Source organism: Phacochoerus africanus, chromosome 1 (assembly GCF_016906955.1).
Source record: "Phacochoerus africanus isolate WHEZ1 chromosome 1, ROS_Pafr_v1, whole genome shotgun sequence".
Taxonomy (NCBI): Eukaryota; Metazoa; Chordata; class Mammalia; order Artiodactyla; family Suidae; genus Phacochoerus; species Phacochoerus africanus.
This window is the reverse complement of record NC_062544.1, coordinates 148,129,321-148,148,505: the sequence shown is the minus strand read 5'-3', so window position 1 is coordinate 148,148,505 and position 19,185 is coordinate 148,129,321. Positions and strand designations below refer to the sequence as shown.

Here is a 19,185-nt window from a genome sequence, read left to right as displayed (position 1 = left end):
AAGAAGGCTGTGCTGGTTCAGGTAATGCCTCTCTGTGGTTTAGGTAAACCCAATCTCACTGTAAAATGGAACTATTAGTACCTGTCCTGTTCCCCAAGGGCAGCTAAGATCAAATGAGATAATAGGCCTTGACTTGATAGAACTGGATGAGGTAATAGATGGGGAAGGCATTTTCTCCCAGCACTAATATAAGCTGGTATTTGTTTTTGTTATCATTTCCCTCTCAGCAGAGCCTTCTGCCAGGGAAAGCCCTATAGTAGGAGCTCCTAATAGTGACTGAGGCTTGAGAACAGCCAGAAGGCAAGCAACATGAAGCCATTTAAAGCAAACCAGAGGAAGTCCAGTGCTTGACTATTTATTTTATGAAGTTAGGGGCTGGATATGTTAAGCAAATTTTTTTTTTTTAATTGTGGCAGTATGAGAAAACAATGGGGCAAGGGCTGCGGGGGACCGACCGGGACTGTCAGGCCTCCACCCCTCCTACTCCCACCCCAAAATCTCTGGAGAATGACAGGAAAAATTAAAGACGGGGCTTTTCTTTTCGTGGTCACATGTCTACGCTGCTGCTGTAATAAGAACCTGCACCAATTAGAAATGTTTCACCTCCTCCTCTCCGCCCCTCCCCGGGCACACTTCGGAGCAGACCGGGTTGTGGACTCCAGGAGTTTGCCAAACACAGCAAACACTGGTGTGTGAGCGGCTGGAGGGGCTCTTTCCACTCCGATCTTGTCTCCCTTTCTTCTCTGTTCCCTCGCGTCCACACTGTTTTGATTTACTAGGACTTCCTCCTCCGGGCGAGGGAGGGAGGGGGAGGAAAGGCGCTGCCGAGCGCCTGGGGTGTGTGTGTGTGTGTGTGTGAAGTGTGGAGTGTAAAATGCTGTAATGGGAGGCAGCCGAGAGGCATCTGAGTGCCTGGGACTGCAGCGGCCCTTCTGATCGCAGTGGCACCTGAGCACACACTTCCCCAAGCAAGTGTGACCTGTCCCTTCAGGTACGTGTGGCCGCCGGCGTGGCCGGGCAGGGTGTGTGCGGGTAACAAGCGGTCGAGGCAGTGCCCCAGGTCGGTGGCCTATGGAGCGTGGAGCCCAGGGAGGCGGAAGACGCCTGTGTTTGCGGCGCTCCGGCGGCTGTGCGAGTGTGAGCATCGACCCCAGGGCGCCCTTCCAGGGGCCGCTTTGTGAACAGGTGTGTGTAAGAGGCGGGGACGCGTGCAGGTCTGTAGCCGAGCGCCGCGAAGGTGCTGCAGGTCCGGCTCCAACGCGCCGGCACTTGGCCGGCTGCATGGTCCTTAAGGGGCCGCGAGCCCAGCGGGTCCGGAGTCTGGCTCGACCGTGGATGTCGTGCTCACGTGTGCTGTGTCCCCCGGGTGCGAGAGCCTACTGTGTGAGTGGGGGGCCGTGCCTGGCGCGCACCAGAGGTTCGCCTGTGTTTGTGCGTGTGCACCAAAGGTGCGTCCCCGCTGCCTGGGCCTTTGGGATCTGGCATGTGTCACAGGCTGGTACAGGCAACGCGCGCCGGGTCCACGCGCTCCCCGAGCGCAGCCCAGGGTCTCCGCCGACATTGGCTGCAGGAGAGCGTCGGCACCCGCGGGCTGGGTGCGAGCTAGCTGCCGCGCTGCGGGCGGGGGAGGGGAAACAAGCCTCTGCCGGGCGTGTGAGGCCCCACCCCCGCCTCCCTGAAGGCTCACCTGGACCCGGCCCCCACCTGCTGGGCGGGAGGGGTGGGCCCGGGGGCGTGGCCTGACAGGCCCGCTGAGCCCGGCGGGACCCGGGTGAGGGCGGGCGGCGCCTCATTCCAGGGATTCCTCTCGCTCCCGCGCTCGCGTCCGCGGCGGAGCCGGCTCGGCGCGCGCTGCCCGCGTGTGCGTGTGGGTGTGCGGAGGGGGCGGTCGTGCGGGAGCGCGGGCGCGAGGGCGCCTGCGCGTCTGCGCGCCCCGGGAGTGCGCCGGGTCCCGCGCTTCCAGCGGTCCCGCCCCCGCCTCTGCCCTGCGCGGGGCCCCGCCGGCCCGAGGCGGGCGCGCCCAGGGCCTCCCGGAGGTGAGTGCGGGAGAGGCGGGCTGGGCGAGGGTTGGCCTGCAGGGAGCTCAAGGAGGGGTGGGTGGGCTGTCTCGGTGCGGGACCGCGGTGTCCTCCTGGAAGGACAAGGCAGATTGTTCTTGCGGGGCAACTTGAAGCTCCTTCTGGGAACCTAAGCGCCAGGGTTCTCGGAGGGAGAGCTCCAGCGTCTGGAGTAGGAAGGTGCCCTGAGAGTCGGAGGCGCGGGGCCGCCAGGGGGGCCTCGCGCTCTGCAGCCCCTTGGTCTCGGCCGGCGGCCAAGGACGGCTTTGGTGTGGGACCACAGGAAAGGTCAGAGGATGGGCAGTTGGGACCGGCTCTTTCCTTTCTACACTTCCTGCCCGCTCGCCAGAACTAAACTGCACACTCTTCCTACACCGAGTGCAGGCCTTGTCGAAAAGCAGAGGTCTTTTCCTTTTTTGTTTTGCTTAAAGTCTCCTTTGATTCATCACACCGAGACCTTTAAATGTCTTAGATTGGGATGACAGTATGTGCTGGGGCTATTAGTCTTTATGCGCTTTAATGGCATGTGTTGGTCTGTTTAAGCCAGATGATTTTAAAAAGTCGGTTTCACTTTGATCATTGGTACTGCATGTTTGCTAGTTGTAGTTTCTTCTCTGCGGTTAATAAAAACCAGCGGCCTGGGGGGCGGGGGTGGAGGCGGCTCTTCCAGTCTTTATCAGCACCTGGTTGCCCCCTCTCTTTGAAAGGTCCTGTCTCTTGGTCTGTAGAGTTTCTCTTCTTTAAAGCTAGGCCTACCTTGATGAAGGCTCGAAGGCCCGCATTTGTTTCCTCTAAACAGTTAAAGACAAAAACAATAGATGTTAATTTTCCCATTAGTATTCGAAGGTCAGTTTTGCGTTCCATTTTAGCATACCAAACTTTAACTCTTTGCTCTCGCGCCTGAGTCCACAGGCTTGTAACGTTCATTGTTTCCTGCTTGCGCCTGGCCGTGAGGCTGGTAGCGTGGGTAAAGAGCACTTAGGGGTCAACGCCTCAAGGCTGTACCCAGGGCGAGATCTTGGACTAAGTTACGTACCCTGTATCTCTCAATTTCAGGGCTCTGTTTTAAATAAAGCGTTTAGAAATACTTGACTCAGAAGTTTGTTGCTTATTCTCAAGACAGTTTTGTGTGTATTTGTTCTCTGTGTTTCCTGTTGCATCTGGCTAAAAAGTCATCTCCCCCATGGTGGAAATGATGTAAACCCTCAATTTGTTGTTTAACTCTGGCAAAATTTTAATCCCAGGCTGATTTCCCCCGCCACCGTTTTTTCACACTTCTGGGCAGCCTGCCTCTGCTTTCCATTTGGAAGGGAATGCAAACTAATTTTTATGTTGACCAAAACACAATACAATTAAGAAGATAATTCTGCTATAAATAACCATGAACTACATTCCAAAACTGTGAATGTTGTAGTAAAAACAACTCTGGCTTATTTCTGGAGGCTTGAGTTCAAGTCTGATCTCTGTTGCCTACTAAGTGTGTGACCAGAAAACATTACTTAACACTGTTATTTTCTTCTGTAAGACGGGGATAAAATCTGTTCCGATCACATCACAGTTTCAGGAATTACAGGGAATAATGTTCTTTGAAAAGTATTTTGTGTTATGTTATTTATAAAAGTCTCTGAAGACTTCAAAGAGTTTCATAAATACAGTTGTTACTAACCCCCAACTAGTAGAGAACTCTGGCTTTACCTTAAGACTTTTTAACAGTTCTTACAAAATGGTAATTATGAAGTGAAAACTTTCACTTTCAAATGGTCTGTTTGATAAGAGTTCTGTGGTGGGAAGTTTCTTTTAACTCCTTAGGGAGGTGGTTGCCCAAAAAAAGCCAAAGGAAGATTTTACTTTGTGTTTCTTCCAGGTATTTCTCCTGGATGGTGTTGTTGGTGTTGTTGTTGGTGTTGTTGTTGTTGCGGCATATGAAATTTCCCAAGCTAGGGGTCTAATCGGAACTACAGCTGCTGGCCTATGCCACAGCCACTGCAACTCGGGATCTGAGCCAGTCTGCGACCTACACAGCAATGCTCACGGCAATGCTGGATCCTTAACCCACTGAGTGGGGCCAGGGATCGAACCCGCACCCTCAAGGTTCCTAGTCAGATTCATTTCCTCTGCCCACCACAGGAGCTCTATCTCTTGGATAGTTTTGCCTGCAGCTTTTGTTTGCGGCTATAAAATAATAAGTAAAATAACCATAATACAAGTTGCTTTGCAGCTCTGAACATGACTTATTAAGAGTCTCGGAGTTCCCTGGTGGCCTGACGGTTAAGAATTCAGCATTGTCACTGCTGTGGCACGGCTTTGATCCCTGGCCCAGGAACTTCCATATGCCATGGGTGTGCCCCCCACAAAAAAAAAGAGTCCTAAGTTTAGGATGTAAAAGTCAAATACATTGGGAAAGTTCTACTGTAACTAAAATTATGATACTGTGGGGCAATTTTAACATATCAAGTTGTCTGTTTATTGCTTGTGTTAGATAAGCTGTTGCAGCTGTGAGAACCTGGAGAAAGCTTTTTATGGTTAAGTTTCTGTAGGGTTTGTTAACTGAGGCTCTTTTGTGATTCTCTTAGGGAACTTATCTGAAGTTAATTAGGTTTATGTGTGGGAGCGTAAGAGAACAGAAAAGGGTATGCTACTCATCAATCTCTAGCCATGTAGGAATCTGTCCACATTATTTTTATTTTTATTTTTTTGTCTTTTAAGGCTGCACCCGAGGCATGTGGAGGTTCTGAGGCTAGGGGTCCAAATGGAGCTGTAGCTGCCAGCCTGTACCAGAGCCACAGCAACACAGGATCCAAGCGGCATCTGCAACCTATGCCACGGCTCATGGCAACACCGGATCCTTGACCCACTGAACAAGGCCAGGGATCGAACCCAAGTCCTCATGGATGCTAGTTGGGTTTGTTAACTGCTGAGCCACGACAGGAACTCCAGGATCTGTCCACATTAAAACAAAAAACCAACTAACAAAAAACCTAACAACTTAGAAATTGGGTTGCTGAACTTGATAGTATAAACTGCCAAAGTAGGGGAGGAAGGAGTATGTGCAGGAGGGGCTAAAATTAGAAAAATTCTTTCTACCTGGGGTACAGTGTAATTACTGCAAAGAAGGAAAACCTAGTGGGATGTGCTTTCCATGTCTCAGGCCTCAGGTCTTAACCAGATGCCTTCCATCCTTGTTATTTGTGGATTCCTAAACTGGTGACTTTGTATCCTCAGATTAGTACTTGAGGTAGTTTTGTCTTAGGCACTGTGGCTCAGTATTCACTAATTTAGTGTTCTCTGACACTTTAGAGAACATAACTACTGTGACTGGTGAGAATTGACCACATTTCATGATGATGCCCATAACAAAAGTACTTCCTAATGATGCAGCGTGTCATGGGATAGAAGCCTTTTTCTAGGATGCTAATAGGCTGGGAGTTGAGATTTTTGGCACAGTAGGGGGCTAGAACTGGGGTATTATGGGATGTTGTCCAGCTTAGACTATAACACAGGTCCGCACCTCTCATTCTTGGGGGTAACAAGTCCCTGAGAGGACCTGGCACCTTGGTACTTGTGAATAGAAGATTCTAAGTATCCAAATAAAAAAATTGGCAAGAACAAGCATATCCAGAGAAAACTAAAAATGCCAAAGTGTTTCTTTTATTTCATATGAGGTGCTCTAGAAGGCTGAGATCTTGAAAATGAAGAGACAGATTGATAGCAATCTCAATATGAGAAAGAAGAGGATAAGGTTTTTTGTTTGTTTGTTTGTTTGACAACAGTGTTGAAAATTGGTGGGAATTGGTAGTCTCCTCAAAAAGTCCAGATTTGAATTTTATTTTTCCTCCTTGGTTACAGTGCTAGTGTGGGCCCCCCATCCAGGCACTTGCCAGGGGCACTTGAGGGAGATGGGTGAACCTAAGCCAGCAGTAGGATTTTCACCAGCATTAGGCAGCCTCCCATAAAGGTCGTGAAATATGCTATAACTTAAGTTTGGTGTTGCAGCTTTATGTCTTTGTTCATGGTCCTTAACGGGCACAGCTTTCATACAGTCCGTTTTTGCTCAGCTTACACTGATGCCAAATTGTACTGTAGTAACTAAGGATTTTAGTTATTGAGTGGCAGCATCAATTGGCAGCTCCAGTTGCCGGGGTCATCAAGATGACTATCACATCCTCTGCCAGGGGTCAGTAGAGTTAATGGGGTCCATAGAGCACCAGAAAACCTACCATAGTTGTGTTGAACATTCACGAAAGCATTTCAGTTCAGAGTGGTACCTACCCCTTATTCAGCCTAGGTTTCCTGGGACATCAATCTCTAGGTTGATATGATGGGAGGGGTCTTAAGCCTGGGAAGGGTACACACCTCTACTAGCTTACCAAGTTCTTTAGTTTTCTAGGACAGTTGGGAGGACTGCCAGCAGGCTGGCTCTCAGACTGGACCTTATGCTTGAGATTGACAAGCACCTGAAAGAAGCCTAACTAGGGCTTTTACATGCCTGTATTTTTTTTTTTTTTGTCGTTGTTGTTGTTGCTATTTCTTGGGCCGCACCCGCGGCATATGGAGGTTCCCAGGCCAGGGGTCGAATTGGAGCTGTAGCCACCGGCCTACGCCAGAGCCACAGCAACGCGGGATCCGAGCCACGTCTGCAACCTACGCCACAGCTCATGGCAACGCCAGATCCTTAACCCACTGATGGAGGCCAGGGACCGAACCCGCAACCTCATGGTTCCTAGTCGGATTCGTTAACCACTGCGCCACAACGGGAACTCCTACATGCCTGTATTTTTAATCCTCTGGAAACAAGTATAGAACATGTATACTTGTTCAGATTTCCGGCATTTGGCCTGTACATGCATTTTCAGAAATGATTATGTGTAGAAATAAGGAATGGGATGTAAGTGGAGGTTAGCCAAGTCCTTCTGACATTATATCTGGTTGGATGCTTCAGATTATGGCAAGACAGGTCCATAAATCGTGCTTGGGACATGTATGGGTAAGGGAAGCTGGACAAGAAAAGGATCCATCTGTTTGTGCTCTTTTGTTGGTAGTAGGACCAGTGAAAGAGTATTTTGAATAAGGCCTGGCTTCTCTTTGGGAATGTGGCATATAATTTAGGATTGTGAGAAATACAGACCATAAGGTGAAAGCTTTTAAGTACCATTTTCTGAACCTTAAGAGTTATCCGCTGGAGTTTAGCGGCAGGTTTTCTTGAGCATGACTAAGTAGATACCATCCTTCCTGATACTGAACCTGTTCTCAGAGTCTGAAGTCCTCAGGGCTTATGTTTAATTCCTGTTCAGTGGGGGCCCCAGGACTCCAGGGCCCTGCTGCCTGTGTTGTCTGCCCCACACTCTCACCCACCAGCTTGCTGGGAGAATCTTCTCACCTGCCTTGCTCACTATTCATGTGCTTCTGTGCCCATCTCTAGTCAAAGAAAGTAAAATAGGGTGTGGTTTTCATGTTCCCTGGAGGGGAGGGCTTGTCTTCCTTTGCTCTCTTTAGAAATTATCAGATTATTGCCTCATATACATCTCAAGGTATAGGGGAAAGAGCACAGGAGTAGAAGTCTTGTCTTAGTTGCTGCTGAAAGGTATTCTTTATTTTCATTCCCCCCGCCCCCCCTTTTTTCCCAGCTAACTTCAGCTAGATAAATGCTTTTCTCCAAAAAGTCTTTATGAAAATCAGCTTCAGAATACTAAAAATAGCATTGGATGGTGAGTCAGGAGACTTGGAATCCAGTTTAGATTCTTCAGGAAGTCACTTATATTCTTGGCACCTTAGTTTTTCATCTGTAGAAATACATAATAATCCTAGTTGGCCAACTCACAGAGGGAATGTGATGAGGTAACTCATGTGAGTGTGTTATGAAAAGTACATGCTGCACAGCCCTAAGATGGCAGAAGGATGGCATGGTATTTCTCACTTGACTTTACAAGGTATTTTCAGTTACATTGTATTATTTAATCTACATGCCAAGCTTGTGACCCTATGAGGTGGGCAACATGGTTACCATTTTCTTCAAGTGAGTGACCCTAGGCCTGGGGAGGTTAAATGGCCCTACAATTGGTGGGAGGCACTGAGAGCAAAGCCTGGAACGTAATAGTCTTTCAGTGATGATTGACTGGACGAGTGCATGTATTAAGGTAGGGCTCAAACTTTGGTTTTCTGATGCTCAAATCCTGGTTCTGCTTAGTTAACAGATAGTAAATGTGAAAAGAAAGAAGAATTGGAGGAAGGAAGGAGGGCACTGGGCACTGGTGGGGAGGAGTGTGGGGCTGGGGCTCCCCCACCTGCAGTCCTGAGGACCCAGGGCCATGTTTTCCCAGCACCACTTATTGAAAAGACTGTCTCGGCAGAGACAACATTGTGGAGTAGAAGGACTCAAGCTTACCTCCTCTGCCAAGAAAACCAAAATTACAACTAACTGTTGAACAGCCATCGACAAAATAGACTGGAAGCTACCAACACAGATATCCTATTCCCAAAGACAAAGAAGAAGTCACATCAAGATGGTGGGGGGGGGTGCTTTCATGAAATAAGCAATCCCATAAACACTGAGTGGTGACCTAGAGACTGGAAAATAACAATCACAGAGGTTCTCCCACAGGAGTGAGAGTTTGGGGCCCTGTGTCTGGCTCCTGTGCCTGGGGGTCTGGCATTGGGAGGAGCCCCTGGAGTATTTGGCATTGAGGACCAGTGAGGCTTGAGCGCAAGATCTCCACAGGACCGGGGGAAACAGAGCTCCACTGCTGGAGGGTGCACGCAGGGTTTCATGTGCACTGGGTCAAAGCAGGTACTCCATAAGAATCTGGATCAGGCCCACCTGTGGGTCTTGGAGGGTCTTCTGGGAGAGCCGGGGGTGGCTGTGGCTCACTCTGGGGACAGGACATTGGAGGCAGAGGTTCCGGGAATATCATCAGCATGGGCTCCCCCTGGAGACTGCCATTTTGGAAAAATCTGGACCCACCCATCAGGGTTTAGAAGGCTCAGGCCAAACAACAAACAGCGTGGGAGCACAGCTTCACCAATCAGCAAACAGGCTGCCTACAGCCCTCCTAGGCACAGAGCCACCTCTAATTACACCCAAAGACAAAACCCCACCCACCAGAGGAACAAGACTCAGCTTCACCTAGCAGTGGCCAGGCACCAGTCCCTCCCATCAGGAAGCCTGCACCAAGCCCCTGTACTAACTGCAGCCACAAGGAGGGGCAGACACCAGAAACAAGAGAGGCTAAAATCCTGTAGCCTGCAAAAAGGAGACCACACAAAAAGCTATACAGAATGAAAAGTCAGAGAAATATGAGCCAGTTGAAGGAAAAAGACAAAACTCCAGAAGAACAGCTAAATGGAGATAAGAAACCTACCTGAACAAGACTTTAGAGTAATGCTAGTAAACATGATCCAAGATCTTGGGAAAAAAAAGAAAACTAGAGGCAAAGATTGATGAACTAGAAAAAATGTTTAACAAAGGAATAGAATATTTAAAGATTCAACAAGCAGAGATGAACACAATAATGAAAATAAAAAATTCCCTAGAAGGAACCAATAGCATAATACAGGAGGCAGAAGAACAAAAAAGCAAGGTCGAAGACAGACTGGTAGGAATCACTGATGTGGAAAAGAATAAAGAATGAAAAGAGTTGAGTTCCCACCATGGCTCAGCAGAAATGAATCTGACTAGCAACCATGAGGACTCAGGTTCAATCCGTGGCCTTGCTCAGTGCATTAAGGATCCGGCATTACTGTGAGCTGTGGTATAGGTTGCAAATGCAGCTTGGATCTGGCATTGCTGTGGCTGTGATGTAGGCTGGAGGCTACAGCTCCAATTCGACCCCTAGCCTGGGAACTTCCATGTGCCGTGAGTGTGGCCCTAGAAAGACAAAAAAAGAAAAAAAAAAGAATGTAAAGAGTTGAGGAGAGTCTATGAGAACTCTGGGACAACTTTAAACACACCAGCATTTACATTATAGGCGAGCCAGAAGAATGAGAGAGAGAGAAAGGCTAGAGAAAATATTTGAGGAAATAATAGCTGAAAATTTTCCTAACATGGGAAAGGAATCACTCACTTAAATCCAGGAAGTTCAACAAATACCATATAGGAGGAACACCTCAAGATGCATTTTAATCAAACTGACCAAAATTAAAAACAGAGAAAGTACTGAAAGCAGCTAGAGAAAAGCAGCAAATAACATTCAAGTGAACACTGATAAGGTCATCAGCTGATTTTTCAGCAGAAACTGCAGGACAGAAGCGAGTTGCATGATATACTTAAAGTGATGAAAGTAAAAAATCTCCAAGATTATTCTACCTAGTGAGGCTGTCATTCAGATTTGAAGGAGAAATCAAAAGCCTTACAGACAAGCAAAAACTAAGAGGATTTAGCACCACTAAACTAGCTTTACAACAAATACTGAAGGAACTTCTCTAGGCAGAAAAGAAAATACACAACTAGAAAGGAGAACACCAGTTAAGGCAAACATATAGTAAAGGTAGGAAATCATTCATACATAAATGTGATACCAAAACCGAGCAGTTGTGTGGAGGGTTCACATGAAGGATCCTGGAAATGTATTTGCAATCAAGAGACTAGCAACTTAAAGTAATCTTGAGTATGTATAGACTTCTACATCAAAACCTCTTGGTAACCACAAACCAAATTCTGCAATGGATACACACACAAATGAGAAAAAGCAATCCAAACACAACACTAAAGATAGTCATCAAACCACAAGAGAAGAGAACAAAAGAAGGGAAGAAGACCAACAAAAAACAAATCCAAAACAATTAACAAAATGGCAGTAAAAATGTATGTATCACTAATTACCTTAAACAAAATGGACTTCTGAATGCTCCAATCAAAAGACATAGACTGGCTGAATGGATACGAGAACAAGACCCATATATATGCTGTACAAAGAAGAAGTGGTACATATATACAATAGACTATTACTTGGCCATAAAAAAAGAAAATAATGCCATTTGATGCAACTAGAGATGATCATACTAAGTGAAGTTAGTGAAAAGCAACCATCATATGATATCACTTATGTGGAATCTAAAAAGATACAAATGAACTTATTGCAGAGGAGAAATAGACTCACAGACTTCAACAAATTTCTGGTTACTATAGGGGACAGGTGGGGGAGGGTGGACTGGGGGTTTGGGACTGGGATATGCCCACTGAGGTATATGGAATGACTGGCCAACGGGGACCTGCTGTATAGCACAGGGAACTCTATCAGATATTCTGTAATAATCTATATGGGAGGAGAATATGAAAAAGAATGGATGTGTGTATATGTGTAACTGAATTACTTTTTGTATAGCAGAAATTATCACAATACTGTAAATCAACTACAATAAAACTTTTAAAAATGAGAAAAATAAAGGGTTACACAAATGAGAGAGATTTTTAGCAAGAAGAACAGAGAGGGATGATCTGAGGATTGGCTATTGACAGCTAGGATGTGTGTGGCAAGAAGTTGGGGGAGGGGCATCAGTTGGATACACTATGGAGAAGATACATCTGGGAGGTTAATTCACATCTACTTGGCATGCCTGAAGCTGTGCTTGCATGTGGGCACTAGAATCTGGTGACCATTCGGTCTGAAATTTCATTTCAGTTATCCTTGCTGAGACATACATTTAGCCAGATTAACCACTTGTGATCCACACCTAGGGCAGTGAGTTCACGGTTCCTGTAACATCTGTGTACAGTGTTTACTACAAATAGGAGATAGCAGTGAAAGCCTCTCAATTCTTTTGCTTTCTAGGGCCAGACTCTGCATATGGAGGTTCCCCGGCTAGGTGTTGAACCGGAGCTACAGCTGCCGTCCTGCACCACAGCCACAGCAATTCGGGTTCCGAGCTGCACCTGCGACCTACACCACAGCTCATGGCAACGCCGGATCCTTAACCCACCGAATGAGGCCAGGGGTGGAACCTGCAGTCCCATGGTTCCTAGTCGGATTCATTTCTGCTGCACCACGACTAGAGCTCCCAAAAGCCCCTGTATTCTTGATGGCCAGAAGGGTCCTGCACCCCCTGTTGTGTTGTGATACTTAATCCTTGTAGCCTTGTCCTTTAAGTTGTATGGTATTAGCTGAGGCCAAATTAGATTAGCTCAGGAAGGGGTCCTGACAGAGTGATGGGGAGTTCCCAGTGGGAATGAGGGATACTGCAGAGTGTGCATCTGGAAGTCGGGTGTGCTGTCAGGACCCCAGGAGGGATGTCTTCCTCTTTCTAGGCTTTAGCCAAGTGACTTTTTGACTGGAATATCAGAGGGTTTGAGTGGGCGCTGCTCCCCCCCACTCCACTGGTTTCTACTTCTATCCAAGGCAGTTGCTCTGTGTTCTCACACTCTCCCCTGGAGGACGTTGTAGCTCTGCCACTGTCACTGGAGGAGCCCTGGGGGAGCAAAGCCTGGTGCTGTGTGGTCTCTACCCTGGAAATCTCCTTGGAACACTTTCATGGCATCTTGAAATTCTATTCCCTTGCCTGAAAAGAACCCCAATTCTAATCTGTTCCATAGTTCTTCCCAGGATAAGTGCTCATGTCCTCCTTTTGATCAAAAGACAGTCCTTTGTGGAAGCCCAAAATAATGGTCTAATTTAGAGCTGGGCTTGTCATTAGCACTGAATGTCCCTAAATTTTAGAACCTTTATAATTGATACCTATTATTTCCTAATTTTCATCCTTAAGCTCGTTGGAATATTATTGGGGATAAGGGAGTCTCAGGAAAGGAATATGGGCCTACAGAGAAAATACTGAACATTGCTTGGGAAAAAATACCCTCAAAAAACAAAATGTGTATTCTCTTCGTGATGAGTTATTTAATTGACAACAACCACACGAAAAGATGAATGGATAGACCAGAAATGGGTTGCAACACAGTAGAATGCTTACAGATGGACTTTGTCTTTATTCAGAACCACATTCCTCTTCCTTTAATGGTGTTATTATGTTCCTGGGGGTCAGCCTTTCAAATGATTATATTTTTGGTTATCATGCTATTGTAAAAAAATGACCACAGAAATGAGAACACATCATTGTGATGTTCTTAGATTTATTTTCTGGATGCTGCATGGTTCTTTGCAAAAGGTAGTGGATGATTTGTGGTCCATAAAGATATGAAATCAACCAGACATGTCTGTCCCCTGTTTAAAACTGCTCAAACCACTCAAGGTCTCCTCACTGACTTAGACCAAGATCTTGGCTCTGTCATTCCCTGTAGATTAGCGTAATATGGCCCAGCCCATATCCCTGCCTCTGCCTCCTGTCCTCTGGCCTCACCCCCTGTGCTGTAGTCAAGCAGCCCTCCTTGTCCCGTGTCCCGCTTTGGTCTGTCCCTTGCCTCTCCTTCACAAATCTAATTCCTCTTATCTCAGAAATCTCTCCAGATGACTCTGTCTAGAGGAGTGGCCAGTGCCCTTTTTTCAGTATATTTACAATCATTTGCAATTTATTTGATATGTTTGCATATGTTTTGACAATAATCATTCTAATACATATAAAGCCCACTCACTTCTCATAACACCCTATGAAGGAGGTAATATCAACATCCCCATTTTGCAGATGAAGAAACAGACACACATTGTTAAAGTCATTTTCCAGGTCATACAGCTAGGAAATGGTTGAGCCAGTTCAGACTCACTGGTTAGTATCCCAAGATGGCCCTCTTACAACCATTATGTTAATTCACCTCTCAAGGGAGTGTGACCCTCCATCAAATACTGTAACCCTATAACCGTAGTTCCCACCCCTGGGTTACTCACAGGTTTTATTGAGTTTCTTGGGCTATGGATATTACATAAATTGTAAAAATCACAAATCTTTTTATTTTTATATTTTTTATTACTTTTATAGTTCCCCTTTATTTGCCTTGATCTTTTGTGGCCAGATAATGCCTAGTCCCTGGGCCTCATTTCCCACATATCATTGTGCCTGCCCCCTTGTCCTTGTACCTGGTTCCTAGAGAAGCCTCCTAACTGATCACCAGCAGCTCCCCACTTCATCCCTCCCAGTTAAAACATCGTCCTCACAACTGCTCAATTAAAATGACCTCGACGTTCCCCCACCAGCCTGCCTACCAGGCCCTTGCTTGTGATGCCCGGTGCCTGCCAAGGTAAGTGTCAACCCGTCAGGCCAGCCTTGGGCTCGATCCCAAGTCCACCCACATTGTGCTCCCCAACTTAGCTGCTGCTGCTCCTGACAGAGGATTCTCAGTCCTGGCCAGGCTGGTCCCCCCACCCCTCATCCCTGGTTCTCAGGTTATCATTCCTGCCTCTGGGTCCAACAGGACTGTACTTGTAAGGCTAAGGGTACTTGTAAGGCTAAGGTGGGGTGCTTGCACCCAGGAACTATTCCAACAGGCAGGGTGATCCAGGCGAGCAGGCAGGCGAGGTCAGGGAGGAAAGTGCCCAGGGGAGAGGAGTGAAGGAAGCCTTTGAGGTGACTTTTGAAGACACACACAAACACCAAACTGACAAAAAATAGGTATTCACGAGGTAAACCCTTCAGCTGACCTTGACCTCTCTTCTATCACACACTACACATTTTAGTGTTTAACTCTATTTTGTCTTTTATTATGCTCTTATATTTGTCTCTTGTTTTACCATTTCATAAACTAGGTTCATGAACCAGATTGTAATTCTTTCAAAGCAGGGGTCATATCTTCTATTTCTCTGTGACCTCTCCTGAATACTTTGCTGAGCACAATAATTGTGTAATAAAAATTGGTTGGTTGCAATAATGAGGCTACCACAGATGGCAGGTGCCTTGTTGATGAACCTTAAACACCTAATCTCTTAGCTCCTGATTTGAAGGTCGTTTGCTTGGGGTGAATAAACTTCAGTAGCTAACCTTACATGATGCTAGGATTTTGAGTCCCCTTCTTTATGTCATGCGGTATTTTTATGCTCTGGTATTTTGCTTCTATGTATATAACACTTCTGCACATATTTTGCGTAACTTAAGGCATATGTTAAGGCATCTTTTTGGGTTTAGAATTTTGAAAGCATTGTCCTTCAACTTAATGAGGCAATTAATGTAAGGAATTGTGAGTCGAAATACTACTGCATTTTAGAGTGGAATGCTTATCAGCTTCTATCTAATCAAAATGAGACGAACCCCAAATCTCTTACCTGAGTAGGAAACTGGCTTGGGTGAAGAGAATGTGACTGAGTTTCCTCAAACCTTTTCTTTCAGTCTGTTCCAGACTTTTCTTTGTTTCCTCTGCCTTGGAGCAAGTTCCCAAATCCTTACTCAGGAGATGATCTCTTTTATTGGACAAGGAAGAGGAGGCCAGTGACTGTCACTCATTTTTCTCTCATATACCTCTGATGTGACTTAGCTCTACTGTCTTACCCCCCACACTTTGTTGCTGTTTTCTCTCACTGCCCCGATCCTGCACTCCTTGTCACCTTGTGCTTGCCGCATCGCCGTGTCTTTCCAGTCATCCCTGTGTCTTTCCAGTCATCCCCTTGCCTCTGGCTTCTTGCTCCGTGGGCTGGGATCACATGGAACCACCAGAGTCACTTTCCTGGAACATGTAGATGGCCGAGTTATTTCTCTGCTCTGTGATTTCAGTGGCTCCCTAATGCAAATGAAATCCAGCCCAAATCCCGGTGAAGCCCTCAGTCCTTGCATGATGTGGTGCCTGCCCAAATCTTCATCCTTGTTACTTCCTGTCCCCAGTTCATTCACCTCTTCTGGCCGATTTGGGCAACTTTCTCTGGGGTGGACTCTGCCTCTGTCCTTCCCTTCTGGGCTTTTTATATTCATTTTTCAGAGGCCCAGCTCACCTTCTCTTTCCTCCACAAAACCTTTCAGAATTCATTTGTATTTCTATAGGATTTTGTTTATAGCACCGTTTTGACACATAATGTATTGTCAATCCGTGGTTTCCCTAAGTGTTCCCTAAGAGCTGTTTCAGGTTAAAAGAATGACCAATGAAATTTGAGAAATTTCAAGTGTACAGCTGCCATCCTTGCTGCCTCTGTCCCCAGCAGAAGGCAGGGCAGCACATCAAAAACAGGAAGGAATGGCGTTCCCTGGTGGCCTAGAGGTTAAGGACTTGGTGTTGTCACTGCTGTGGCTTGGACTTGATCCCTGGCCTGGGACCTTCTGCATGAAGTGGGAATGGCCAAAAAAAGAAGAGGAAAGCACAGGAAGGAAAAGAAACTGATTAATTTGGTTTTTTTCAGTGCTCCCCAAACTTACTTGTCCTAGAAAAATTATTTTCTTACAATATATGAACATGTAGTGCCAAACACCTTGGAAAACCACTGCTTTAAACCAGATTTCTTGGAGTTCCTGTCGTGGCACAGCAGCAATGAATCCGACTAGGAACCATGAGGTTGCAGGTTTGATCCCTGGCCTTGCTCAGTGGGTTAAGGAGCAGGCATTGCCGAGAACTATGGTGTAGGTGGCAGACTTGGCTCGGAACCTATGTGGCTGTGGTGTAGGCTGGCAGCTATAGCTCCAATTGGACCCCTAGCCTGGGAACCTCCATATGCCGTGAGCGTGGCCCTAAAAAGCAAAACTAAACAAATTTAAAACTAGGTTTCTTGTAGGCGTATCTTGAAAATTGAAAGCTCTTTGAAGGCAGCTATTGGGCTTTGTTTACTTTTCCTGCCTTAGTATGTAGTAGATACTATTTATTGAATGAAGCCACATGCAAGACCAAGACCTGATGTTTCTTTGGAGGCCTGAAGCGTGATTATTGTAAAGTAAAGCTGGTCTGCTATGCCTTGTAGATTGGCACATACATACGTGGTAGGTACTCAGTAAAGGCCAAAGAATGCTCAGTGTCTCTGAAGGGTGCACAGAAGAAGGTGTTTTTTCCTTAGTTGTTGAACTAATAGGGTGTGTCTGTTTTCCTAATAATTGTGTGTGTGTGCACGTGTGTGCGCGCGCGCATGTTTAAATAATCCAAAGAAGGAAAGCTGGGTAAAAGTTGCATGATAATCTAGATTTTTCCACCATTTTAAACTCTTTTGCAATGTTTGCTTTTATAGGTATGCTGTAATTTAAGAAAACAGAATTAAAAATGAAAATCCAGGTGTTCCCACTGTGGCGCAATGGAAGTGAATCCAACTGTTATCTATGAGGATGCAGATTTGATCCCTGGCCTTGATCAGTAGGTTAGGGATCCATTGTTGCCATGGGCTGTGGTGTAGGTCACAGACTGCCGGCTCAGATCCAGAGTTGCTGTGGCTCTGGCTGTGGCGTGGGCCGGCAGCTACAGCTCCGATTTGACCTCTGGCCTAGGAACTTACATATGTCACAGGTGCGGTCCTAAAAAATAAAAATAACAAATAAAAAATAAATAATCCAGGAGTTCCTGTTGTAGCTTGGCAGGTTAAGAATCTGATTGGTATCCATGAGGATGAGGGTTCAATCCCTGGCCTCCATCAGTGGGTTAACAATCTGGCGTTGCCACAGGGTGTGGCGTAGTTCACAGATGTGGCTTGGATCTAGTGTTGCTGTGGCTGTGGTGTGGGCCGGCAGCTTTGAACTTCCCATATACTGTGGGTGTGGCCATAAAAAAAATCCAGGTTTATTAAAAAACACAAAACTAGATAAATTCGTGATGGGTGGTGGTGAGAGCTATAAAACATGACAAAATTTATTTATTTTTATGGCTTGCATTATATTTCTTTATAATTTGGTAGTATTATCATTTTTGTCTTTTTAGGGCCGTGCCCACGGCATATGGAAATTCCCAGGCTAGGGGTCAAATCGGAGCTGTAGCTGCCGGCCCACGCCACAGCCACAGCCACAGCAACTCTGGATCTGAGCCGGCAGTCTGTGACCTACACCACAGCCCATGGCAACACTGGATCCCCAAACCACTGAGCAGGGCCAGGGATTGAACCCGCATCCTCATGGATACTAGTTGGGTTTGTTACCGCTGAGCCACAACGGGAACAGCTTTTTTTTTTTCTTTTTTTTTTCTATTTTTTTTTTTTGTCTTTTTAGCACTGCGCCCGTGGCACATGGAGGTTCTCAGGCTAGGAGTCTAATCGGAGCTGTAGCTGCCGGCCTGCGCCACAGCCACAGAAACTTGGGATCTGAGCCTCATCTTCGACCTATGCCACAGCTCATGGTGACGCTGGATCCTTAACCCACTGAGCAAGGCCAGGGATCGAACCTGCAACCTCATGGTTCCTAGTTGGATTCGTTAACCACTGAGCCATGATGGGAACTCATGATTTTGTTTTTTTAATTGAAGTATAGTTCATTTACAATGTGTTAGTTTCAGGTGTACAGTGAAGTGATTCAGTTATACATACTTATGTACCTATTTTTTTTCGGATTCCTTTTTTTTAAGTTCCTAGGCTGGGGTCAAATCGGCCATGCCACAGCCACAGTAACTTAGGATCTGAGCCATGTCAGCAAGCCACACCACAGCTCAGGGCAATGACAGATCCCCAACCAACTGAGCGAGGCCAGCGAGCGAACCCAGATCCTCATGGATTCTAGTCAGATTCGTTTCTGCTGTACCACAAGGAGAACGCCAAGATTCTTTTCCCTTATGGGTTGTTAGAAAATATTGAGTATATCTCTGCTGTACAGTAGGTTTTTGCTGGTTATCTGCTTTATACGTGGTAGAGTGTATATGTTAACCCCAACTCCTAATTTATTCCCCCTCTTTCCCCTTTGGTAACTAAATTTGTTTTTTATGTCCGTGGATCTATTTCTATTTTGTATGTAAGTTCCTTTTACCTTTTTTTTTTTTTTTTAGATTCTGCTTATAAGTCATAACATATGCTATTTGTCTTTTTTCTGGCTTACTTTGCTTATGATAATGATAATCTTAGAGTATGATAATCTCTAGGTCCATCCTTGTTGCTGCAAATGGCATTATTTTGTTCCAAAACATGACATTTGAAAATAAAGATTCCTAGTGGACTTAAAATACCATTTGACTTACCAGTGGAATTCACACGTTTCATGAGTACATTGCATATTTTAAGCTGCACAGTTTTTCAGCGTCTCTCAGCTAAGGAGGCAAAAGAACAGGATGGTTCAATCTTAGTTTTTTTATTTGTTTGTTTGTTTGTTTTTTGCTTTTTTTAGGGCCGCACCCATGTCATACAGAGGCTCCCAGGCTAGGGATCCAATAGCAACTGTA

General features: G+C 46.0%; 1 protein-coding gene across 3 annotated transcripts in view; it reads left to right on the top strand.

Annotated features, from left to right (window-relative positions):
• The first annotated feature begins 671 nt into the window (after positions 1–671).
• VGLL4 (vestigial like family member 4) overlaps positions 672–19,185 on the top strand; it is a 176,399-nt gene continuing 157,885 nt past the window's right edge. The window contains exon 1 of one of the 3 annotated variants that reach the window (XM_047781016.1): positions 672–688. The gene's annotated coding sequence lies outside the window, so the exon portion shown is untranslated. Of the gene's footprint in view, positions 689–737; positions 992–1,910; positions 2,037–19,185 lie in introns of those variants that run through there. The other 2 variants (XM_047781006.1, XM_047780995.1) reach the window with 2 other exon arrangements.